This window comes from Coturnix japonica, chromosome 2, assembly GCF_054131305.1.
Source record: "Coturnix japonica strain WE chromosome 2, WE-NBRP24, whole genome shotgun sequence".
NCBI classification, from domain to species: domain Eukaryota; kingdom Metazoa; phylum Chordata; class Aves; order Galliformes; family Phasianidae; genus Coturnix; species Coturnix japonica.
Genome location: NC_140664.1, coordinates 113,411,025 through 113,421,771, shown reverse-complemented (window position 1 = coordinate 113,421,771; position 10,747 = coordinate 113,411,025). Strand labels below are relative to the sequence as shown.

At 44.6% G+C, this 10,747-nt stretch overlaps 1 protein-coding gene across 3 annotated transcripts in view; it reads left to right on the top strand.

The window, feature by feature from the left end:
* Window positions 1–179: 179 nt before the first annotated feature.
* BZW2 (basic leucine zipper and W2 domains 2) overlaps window positions 180–10,747 on the top strand; it is a 51,712-nt gene continuing 41,144 nt past the window's right edge. Inside the window, exon 1 of one of the 3 annotated variants that reach the window (XM_015853747.2) lies at window positions 180–308. The gene's annotated coding sequence lies outside the window, so the exon portion shown is untranslated. Of the gene's footprint in view, window positions 309–2,135; window positions 2,510–10,611; window positions 10,723–10,747 lie in introns of those variants that run through there. The other 2 variants (XM_085538518.1, XM_015853744.3) reach the window with 2 other exon arrangements.

The following is a 10,747-nucleotide window of genomic DNA, read 5'->3' as shown; positions in this document are numbered from 1 at the left end:
GCTCCAGCTTCTTCCCTCTGCCCGCATCCCGGCTCGGCGCGGCTGAGCGAGCAGACGGTGTCCCTCTGTTTTCCCCCTCTAAAAGCCGAGCATGTTGCTTTCCTCTTCCTTTTGCCCTTTCTTTCGGCTTTTCTCGCCGCTCTCCCTGCTCCCTCCCCCCTCGAGCAGCCCGCAGTGGCACGGCCGGGCGGAGGGGGCGGCCGCAGCGGCGCCGTGTGTCAATGTGTCCGTCCTTCACTCCTCCATTGTCTGCCGCCTCCAGTGCCGCTGCCGCGCCTGCCGTCCCGGAGCGCGCACCCACCCGACAGGTGCGGGGGAGCCGCGGGCAGCGCCTCGTCCCGCGGCCGGGCGCGGGGCTGGGGGGGACGGAGGGGACGGCGGGGGGAGCGGGAGAAGCGCGGCTGCCATGGCAGGTGTGGGGAAGCGCGGCCGGGCCGCCTCGTGGCCTCGTCCCGCGGCCTCGTGCGGGCGCCCCACGCGGGTGCTGCTCCTCGGCCCGGTACCGGAGCGGCGGGGACGCGGGAAGGGAAGCGAGGTGGCCTGAATGGATGAAGGGAAATGGCGTGTTGGGAGCGCGCCGCGCCTTTTGTTAGAGCACCTTGCTACGTTACAGCGCGGAGGAGCGGCGCTTTGTTTCGGCTCCGACTTTCCGCTCCTCGGCCGGGGCTGAGGGCGGCCCTGTTCCTTCTGCTCTTCTGCCCCTGCTCTGCTGAGCGACCTCATCTTCCCGGCGGTGGATTTTGGAGGCGTACGTCCTCCTCACCCACCTGAACGACACTTGCGGGCCGTGACCCGGCCGCTTATTTGGTGTTTGTTTGTGGAATATCTCTGACATGCTGCTCTCGTCCCGTATGTCACGTTTGCCCGTGCCTCGGCGTGTGCCATTAGCGCTGCTGGCTGGCGGTCTGCGTCCTGACCCAGAGCCCAGCACGCCTTCTAGGGCTGCCATATCTTCTGTTCGGCGCCGTGTGACTTTAACAAAGCGGCCGAGCTTTGTGTGCTTTAAAAGTCAAGGAGATACGGGGACATCGCTGTCAGCGAATCGTATCAACACGTGTAACCGAGCGGGGGCTGCGTGCTTACAGCGGGGCTCCGGGTTTTACAGGTTCCTTTGGCTTCTTGTGGGAGACCAAAAATACCTCGAAGGAAATGCCCGCAGCGCAGAAGTGCTTTTTATACTCCGGTCCAGAAAGATCTCCCTGTGCTGTGTAGACAGATGGCTGTGCTGGCTCAACCTGAAGGCTGAATTTAGGGTCTTTTGTTGGTTCGCTGTAGGGTGTTAATTGTACCCGCTGTGAACTAATTTTGGGATGTTGTTGAGCACTGATAATCTACTACTAAACAACGGGAGCGTATGTATTCCATAATGACCTGGACTGGCTGCCTTTCCTATTCCATAATGACCCATGTGCAAAAATACAGGAATATGTTTTTATGGTGTTATAATGTTCCTACAGTCATAGCACTTTAGTTCACAGGGCAAATGAAGCTTTTCCTCCCTGAAGCTCTTTGGGTGGCTGAGGTTGGGAATGCTCTGTAAGAGGAAATAGCACAATATGGAGGTTGCTTTGAAAGTAATGCCTCCTATTTTATGACGCTGGCCTACAATGTCAGACATAAATGTTGATGGTATAGGAGTAGATACTGAACCCTTGCCACCAGTATTACTCTGTGTTGCTGTGTGACAGATGGCAGCAGAGGGACAGTGACAAAATGGCATCAGATACGGAATTGTGTGTGAATCAAAGGTGTGCAGTTGAATTCCTCCATGTGAAAGCAATTGCAGCTATTGACGTTCATGGACACTTGTTGAACATTTATAGAGACAAAAGAGTGGATGTGAGCACAGTGAGGCAATGGGTGGTGCAATACCAGGAAACAGCTGGTCACCTCCACTGGGTGTAGACTTCTGGAAGCCTGGTATACATCACTTGTTCATCACATGTGAAAATGTGCAATTATTGGTGGTGCCTGTGTTGAAAAGGAGTTCTTTCTAGCTTAGAATTTGCTCTATCAAATAGTGGTACTGTGCTTTTTGTATCTCTTGTGGTTTCCATGGAAATAAATCCCTTCCCCAGGGAGGTGGTTGAATCGCCATCCCTGGATGTGTTAAGAGCCGTTTGGATGTGGTGCTCAGGGATATGATTTAGCAGAGGGTTGTTAGAGTGAGGGTACTATGGTTAGGCTGCGGTTGGACTTGATGATCTTCAAAGTCTTTTCCAACCTGAGTAATTTTATGATTCTATGAAATAGGAGGCATGGCTTCCAGAGCAACCTGAGTAACTTAGCATGCTTCTTTTACCTATCAAAGGTTTCTATGTGACCTCCAGTCCAGTGGTAAGCAGATATTTCACAATCTTCTGTTTATTCTTGCAATATCCTGCTGAGGAAATGAAGTGCTCTTGCCTCCATTTTATGCACGTTTTATTTGAAGCGTGGGGACGTCAAATGACTGTTCCACAGCAGTACAGGAAGTCTGTGTCAGGGTGGGGAACTGGAATCTGAAAATGTAAGCTCTGAACGCTTGTTTTTTACTGCTTAATGTATTTTAGATACTTTGTTTTTTTACATAATACATAAGTTGTGGGCATTGTGCAAATAATATAATAATTTCACGTTGAGAATTATGGGGGGGGGAAGGAAACATTAACCTCAGTGAGACCCCACGTTTAGGTTTCAAACAAATATGATCTATAGGAAATTCCGTATTCCCTCATCAGGTTATTTATACGTCTGATGCTTCTGGTTTATAAGGTTGGCACAAATGGTGACATGTTTTTCCCCCTCCGCTTTGCTGCTGCTTGTGTGTGCATTTCTGCTTATGGGAGGCATGTATGATGGCTATTGTAATGAATGTGTAGGTGATTCTAAACACCTGATGCTTTCTGCAAGTGTGAAGAGCAAGGGTATAATACGGATTTCTTTAGTTGAGTATTAGTATATAATTGTTATATACCGTTCTGGTATATAACAATTTTTTAGGGATCAGGCTAGGGCAGAAGCTGTTCTGTTCCTTGGAAAGTATGGTGTGAAATGGCTTTAGGATGTGAAAGGGAGAAAAAAGGAGATGCTGAACTCGTTTCACTGGTTTCAAGCTGTTTTCTCCCATTCTGTCGAGTGACTGTCATTTGTTCTTGGCTTGCTTGAATTCTGATGGTTGTCCTCTCTTGCTCTCCTGCTGGCTCAGAGATCGTATACCCTCTCTGTGCCAGATGATCAGAAACTTACTCTGGCACACTGCATTTTATCAAGGGAGAAAATACAAGAACAAGTCAAGCAAGTATTCACACAGCTTATTCTCCTAGCTTCCATCCTGCTGGCTCATAGCTAAGGACCTTCTAAACACATCTTTGTTTTTGCCTTTGTACTTGATAGCCTGCAGTGGTGTTGTGGGTTGTTGGTTTTATGGAACGTATGTAAACTTTGCATCTGCAGCATCCTTTCATAGCTGCATGGAGGGGAGAAAAAGAAGATCTCCTTTAATGTGCTTTTAAACCTGCCACTTTATGGCTGCTTTTATTTCCCCTCCCCTGTCCTAGTTCCTCTTTTGAGAGTTTATGGAAAAAATTATTCCCTGTTCATCCTTGACAGTCAGTCATGGCTTGAGAGACCTGTATCATCCCACACCACTGGTTTTTTGCCAACCTGAACTATTAATTCCGTGCAGCCATTCCTATGTAGTAGCTGCTTCACATGGCTCTCATGTCTGCTGTTGTGAAATGATTCCACGTTCTGCACTGCCTGTGTTGTGGGGAATCTCCTTAGCGTGGGGCTGATGCTGTGGGACAGATCTCAGATCTCTGCTGAGTCCTGGACCTACTGACTCCAATCCTGATAATGACATCCTGCCAAAGAGAACAGTATCTAACAGGTTTATTCATTTAGATCAATTCAAGTTCATGCAAGTTCAAGGCTTTTTTTTTTTTTTTTTTTTTTTTTTTTTTAGCTAGAAATATCCTGTTTTTTTCTCTCTAATATCTTCAGATATGTTACATTTTTCTTTTTCTTTTTTTTTTTTTTTTCCTAGTTGGTTGGCATTGTTTAACTCCCACTTCCTTAAGTATTTTTGTTTGATTGTAAATGCTTTTAATTTAGGTTTCTAATGCATTTGCTTCTCGTGACAGCTGCTCAATCTGATCTGCTAATGCTGCTAAGACTTATTTTGTACCGAGGGTAGATTATGAAAATACTTCAAAGGAACGACTGAAAGCTGCTGTGGGCTGGAAAGCACGATAAATGCTCAAACACAATAGCTCGATCTTTGAAGGGCAGGGTATTCCTATAGCTGGGCTGTTCCCAGAGATGTGGACAGAGATGTCTGCCTGCTATTGGTTCCCTGCGGCACCTTGCACAAGGTTAGGCTTTCTGTATACTTTGACATTTAGGAGCAATATCAGCTCTTAAATCTAGCTGCATCCAAAGCATGGCAAGGTGAGAGCGGCACTTGCTTGGTCTTGTTTTGAACTCTAACTGTTGGGAAGGATTCTCAAGCAGAAGGAAACTGAACATACTAACAGAGTTTCTGATCCAAACTATCAGGTGTGTTCTCCAGCTGGAAACAGAGGACAGAGCAATGCAAAAGTATCAGGTCGAGACTTGAAGGCTTATGTACCAGTGTAGTCCCTTTTGACAGGGCACGTTAATCTGACTTGGTGAGTCTGGTGATGGTTTCCCCTTAGGCTTGATGTAGGGCTGAGCAGAGCCAGCTCTGGTGTTTTTGCACCCTGAATACAGGTAACGTAACTGCCATCTTTGTAGAGTTTTCTTTTGGGAAAACTCACAGGTTTGCTTGTAGTGGCCACAAAATGCATTTTTTTTATACATGCTTTTATTTCTAGGTGTATCTCTGATTCCAAATAGTGCGAGGGCAGCCCATGTAGTTTTCCCTGGGTAGGGAGTGTACAGAGAAAGGTTTTGAGGTGCACAAGTGTGGTGATGGAGTGTACAAAGAAAGGTTTTGAGGTGCACAAGTGTGGTGATGATGGGGTTATGTGCATCAGGCAGCCAGCCAAGCACCTCTGTGAAACTAAGTTGTTTATGTGATGAAGAATAATGATGATGGAGGCGTGTGTGCTAAAAGTATCTAATTAGATGTAACCTACAAATATATTTTTTAGCTAAGATTATTTAAACTCTGTCGAATGGTCATCTACAGAGAGCTGCACCTGTTTGTAGGCCTGAGGTGACTGTTTAGGATAGATGAGCAAAAGCATATATTAAGTAGGTATGTGCTATTATGTTCTGATTGTTTTGGGAAGACTTCTTCATTTCTCAGTTTTTCTATTCTCATTTGTAGCAGAAATGCTGAGTTAGGGCTTCAACCAGTGATTGAGCACCTGGTGGGAAGGCAGGGCCAGCCCAGGGAGCTCAGCTCTGTGCAATGCTTCTGAGTGACTGGAAGGGATGGAGCCAGGATCCATCCCTTCCCAGACCTCATTTGAGGTTGGCAGTGGAGGTAAGGGTATCTCACTGGTGATCCTTTCATACCTGAATCTTTCCAGGGTTAAACAGATTCTTTCCTTTGCTTCAGTGTCCATGGCTACTCTACTGGGCATATTCTTACTTGCTACAACCTAGCACTCTGCTGTTCCTCTGTCATTGCTCCGCTTTCCATTGCATTGTAGCATTACATTATTCTTCCCTTTCAAATTTGAGAATTCTTACGTTTGTGTTGCACATCTGGCAATAGGCTGCTGTTATGTCTGTCTCACTGCCCAACCCTGGAAGTGAAAAAAATTCCATTCTGATTCTATCATCTATAGTGAATTTTGCTCGTGAACTGCCCTGGTTACCTATTAAACACTGAATTTGATTACTGATACCATTTCTTTTTCCACTTGATCCATTATGATTAAATACAAGTTCTCCACTCAGCTGTCACAGCACGTTCTTGTTAATTTAAAATAGCAATTATCTCTTTAAGGATAACTAAAATACTCAAGGTTCATTCGGTGGTAATGCTGGTATGACAAAGGAAAATTGACAAATGGGAAAATCTATTGCTTCTCCCTAGAGAAAACAGAATGTGGAGTGTGGTGCCTGAGAAACCTTCCAGCCTCACTGTGCCATGCGTAAATCAAAGTGTAGATCTTGTAGGAGGCTGCAGAGGTCAAAGCTAGTCTAAAGTAAAATAAGAGCCCAGCCAGCAGAGCATAAGCATAGTGGTGTGGTGCTTGTATTTAAGGCAGCATAATGGATGTGGAGTCTCCTTTATGCCATGAAGCTGAGAGCAGAGTGAAATATTCAGGTTTTGAGGAAGAAGTATTGACAAGAAGGATTGACATTAATAAGGCCAGGGCATCCCTGGTGCACCTCCTATGCTGAGGGAAGCAGCTGGGAGGTGAATGGGGAGCAAGCATGGAAGCTGGAACCCGGGTAACGGCTGGTATATATGGTAGGTAGCAGCTTTGTTCCTGTTGTCTCGTTCCCACTCAGTCTTTAGGAATGCTTTTCTCACCAAGAATGTTTTAATATAACCAAAAAGCTTCCTCTGTATAAAATACATTATCTTTTTTTTTTTTTTTAAAGTTATGTTTTGTCTTTCACATTCCTGGAAAGCAGGAAAACATTTCCAAGAAATATCTGAGTAGTAATTCCTACCGTAACAGTGACTCTGCAACAGCTGTTTGTTTCTATGCTTCATAAAGCTTTTACATTAGAAATGTGGTTTAGGAGCAGTGCTTGCATTGAGGTTGTTCCGCAGAATATTTTAAACTGATGGAGTATTTCATACACAGGCATGTTTTGGAGTCTTGCATTTGCTCTGCGTTGAGTTACTCCTAATGTCAGTTGCAGACACTTTGTACAGCGATTGTTTGCAGTTATTGCAGACTCATAGTAGCAGACAAGATCATTGCTTCCAGCCAGCTGTAAGAAGGATGGATTATCTCTGGTGAGCATTAGAATTGAGGACAGACAGAACATGCAAGGAAAAATGCTTGACACAGTCTGGGATGGAAAGGTCAGTTGGGGGAAGAGGCAGGAAACCTCTGATGTCTTAAATCCCAGTGAGCTACACCCTTCTGCAGCTCCTTCAGCTACTCCAGATGAAACAATTAACTACAGCTTTGGGGTTGCAGTTCCTTGTAATAACCACTGTTTAATGTGCTTTGGGGTTTTTTTTTGTTCTTTTTGAGGTATGTTTTCATGCAGAAAAAGAGGTCTAAGCAGCTCAGCAGTTTGTAGTTTGCAGGCTTAGATGATCCCTTCATTTTAGCTTTTGTTTCTATGAATTAAGTCTAGAAATGATCCAGTGAAGTTATTCTTCTGATAAGGCGCAGGATGTGAAATCTTAGCAACATGTTACTGAGCAGTGATAGGCAGAGGGCTACTCACTTGTTTGCCTTTAATATTGGAAAAACAATATAGTCTTGTTGTTTTAAATGGTTGAGAAGAGCCCTTAAGAAAAGAAATGGAGACTAGGAGATGCTTCAGCATCTGCAGCCTTTTCTGTGTTAGCCAACACAGATGCAATTAGTTTGGTCAGGAGATCAGCTTGGGTGTTTAATGCCCTCTGTGGGTTGCCTTTGCCTCCTGGGTGCGGCTCCCTTCCCCATTTCCCTGTGTTTTGTGTTAAACAGCTGCTGGCAAGTTCTTTGGTCAAAATATGTTTGCATTCTGGCATGTCTCTGGGGTGCAAAGGTGCTGCTGTGGCATGAAGAGACTGTCTCCATGACCGAACAGGTCTACATTTGGGGGATTTTAGCATCAATTCACTTTCCAAAATCAGAAAAGTTTCCTTTGTCATTTTTTTCTCCTCCTTGTAGTACAGTTGATGCAGTTGCTGTTAACTGTTTTTTCTTTGTTTGTTTTGGAGAAGCTTCTGTTTCTTTCATAAAGCCATGAGGTGTAGCACTGAAAGGTGGTACGTGCTTGTTTTTCATTGAAACTTAATGTAATTCATAGGAGCTTTTTTAGATGTCTGAAATCCGTGTTGAGGAGCCATGGGTTAACTGGTCTGTCTTTCTGAAGTCCTCAGAGAAACAAACCAAGCCTTTCATTGTCTTTTATTCAGTTCAAGACAACAAACCCTTTATCTGTCTCATTAAAAAATCTTCTGCGTTCTTAGTGTCATGCATTCCTGTAGGGAATCAGCTGTACAAATGTAATGTAGCTTTTATTCACATTCACTTCCACGTGCATTTCAGGGGGCTGGAGCACCTCTCCTATGATGAAAAGTTGAGGGAACTGGGACTGTTTAGCTTGGAGAAAAGAAGGCTCTGGGGAGATCTCATTGTGGCCTTTCAGTACTTGAAGGGATTGTATTAACGGGAGGAGAGGGGGTGGCTGTTTACAAGGATGGATAGTGATAGGACGAGGGGGAATGGTCTTAAACTGAGACAGGGGAGGTTTAGGTTGGATATTAGGAGAAAGTTTTTCACACAGAGGGTGGTGATGCACTGGAACAGGTTGCCCAAGGAGGTTGTGGATGCTCCATCCCTGGAGGCATTCAAGGCCAGGCTGGTTGTGGCTCTGGGCAGCCTGGTCTGGTTGCTGGCAACCCTGCACATAGCAGGGGGTTGAAACTGGATGATCATTTTGGAACTTTTCAAGCTAGGCCATTCTGTGATTCATTTTCATGTACATGCCTACAGACATGCATTCAGTAGAACATTTATTATGCCACCTGCAAAAGTAGGTTGCTGATGTTGGTCTTTCTACTTCATGAAGAATGATGCTTTAAACAATAAAATAGATTTCCCTATTAATAGTGTCAAGTACCATTGTGCTGAGCTGACACCCATACGAGTCAAACAACTGCAGGCCGGATGCACACTGCTGCTGGAGGAAGCAGGGCTGGCTAGCGTGGTTTGTGCTTATTCAAAAAGTTCTTCAACCTGTTCCGGTGATTGTGATGCAGGGGTTAGAAATGAGTAACTTCTGTGTGAGTTGCTGGTGGCAGGAAAGCGGGCTGGGTTCTGGTGGGTGCTTGTGGTCGCACACTGAGCCCATTCACTGGGAGTGTTTGTGGTGAAGTGGTTGTGAAACTTCTCAGCACACAGTGGAAGTTCTGTGAATCATTTAAGAAATACAAGCAGTGAAATCTACTGATTTACCTATAGAAGCGAGAATTTGCTGTTAGCAATTGCAATTGTTAACCGTGGCTGTATGCTGAAACTCCAGCTCTGTCTGAGATGCTTTGTCCTGTTGCTGTGTTAAAGATTTTCACACACTGTAAGCTGACAAATGTGAATTTCTGTAGCGCTGTAGAGGCAGATGACAGAAGCTGGAAATGTATGGCCCAGTCACTTTGATCCAGTTCAAAAGGCTGAAGCCTGTTTATGGAGGACTCTGATAAGATCTTACCCAAAGGTTGGCAAGCGAAATATTTTAGACAAGCTGTTTTCTGGAAATATTTACTTTTCTCCACTGATGGTGAAAAGAGCCAAAGGTTTCAAGGTCACACTTAGAGGTCCGTTCTTGGTTATTTTTTTACTTAGGTCAAATGAATGCTGTCCTTGGGGTCTGACAGCTGGCTGCTCAGTCAGGAAAGTGGGCATGGGTTTGGTGTAGCTGATTGCATGGTGAGATGATGAGCACTGAAGTAGGTGCTGGTCCTTATACGTAATTGCATTGTTTTCCTTGTCTTTTGCTCCAAGCAGAGCTGACAGCTGTCCTTCCTTCCACTTAAAGCATGTGGAAGCCCCTCAGGAGCAGCTGTGTCATTGTTCCTGTCCTCAGCTGGGATTTTCTGTCTGTACGATGGAACGTGGTTTTGTATCTGGCAGCTTGCTGGTTCGTGAGTGGAAATCCATAGCTGGCTCAGTGTGGTATTTGTGTGGAGCCAGGATGAGTAGAGTAGGATTGATTTGTAGAGTGCTACTTGACAGAGCCAAATTAATTATTTCTTCCCAACATTTCGGGTGCAGTTTGGGGAGCTGTCCCACAGCCAGAACCCCCAGTTTATGCTGTGTACAGTGGCTGCTGCTTTGTGACTGCACTTAATTCTAAAGTTTCTCTTAAGTTATGCTAAAACACTGCCTGCAGCTTTGAGTCACTTGATTGTAATTCCAATCAGAATGTCTCATGAACACATCCTCAAAGGAGCAAAACTATCGAGACACATTCTTTGGGATAGTGTGATTGACGCTCAAGTCTCCTGAATGTTGAAGGGATGAAAGATTGGATTACCAGTGCAGACACATTCTTGGTTTTATACATATGTATAAATGTGTTGCATTTAGTGACATTTATGTCAGATACAACGTGGAAAAAAAAAATTGAGAAGAGAATCTGAACTCTTGAAATGGGAAAATATGAGGTGCCAAGACAGACTTCCATCTGTTCTGATGTTTGAGCAGTCGGTATGGATGTGCATGTTTGTGTTTTTAGTGAAGGCAGAAACATAACTAAATTGCTCTGACTTTTCATTATGTCTTTTTCTTCTTTAAAAAGGAGCTCTTGCCATAGATTTTCATTATTTGAATGCCTGACACCAGAGATCTCCTGGAGGAAAAAAAATACATTCTAAAGTATGAGTAAGAAGCCTATCCATCTCTGTATGCACTCTGCCTTTCTTTCTACTTTGAAAGCTAAGAGGTTGTTTGTATTTGGTTTTCATTTAGATTGGTTTGGCGTATTTTTCTTTTGTGTTTTTGCTCTTCAGTGTTTATGTATTCTTATAACACGGACATCAATTCTGAAAATTCAGGTGTCATAATGCTAAGACTGACATCACATGGAACAGCAGGAGAAAGAGGAACTAGAGTAAAGCAGCTGCCTGTAAGTATGTATTTAACATTGGTGT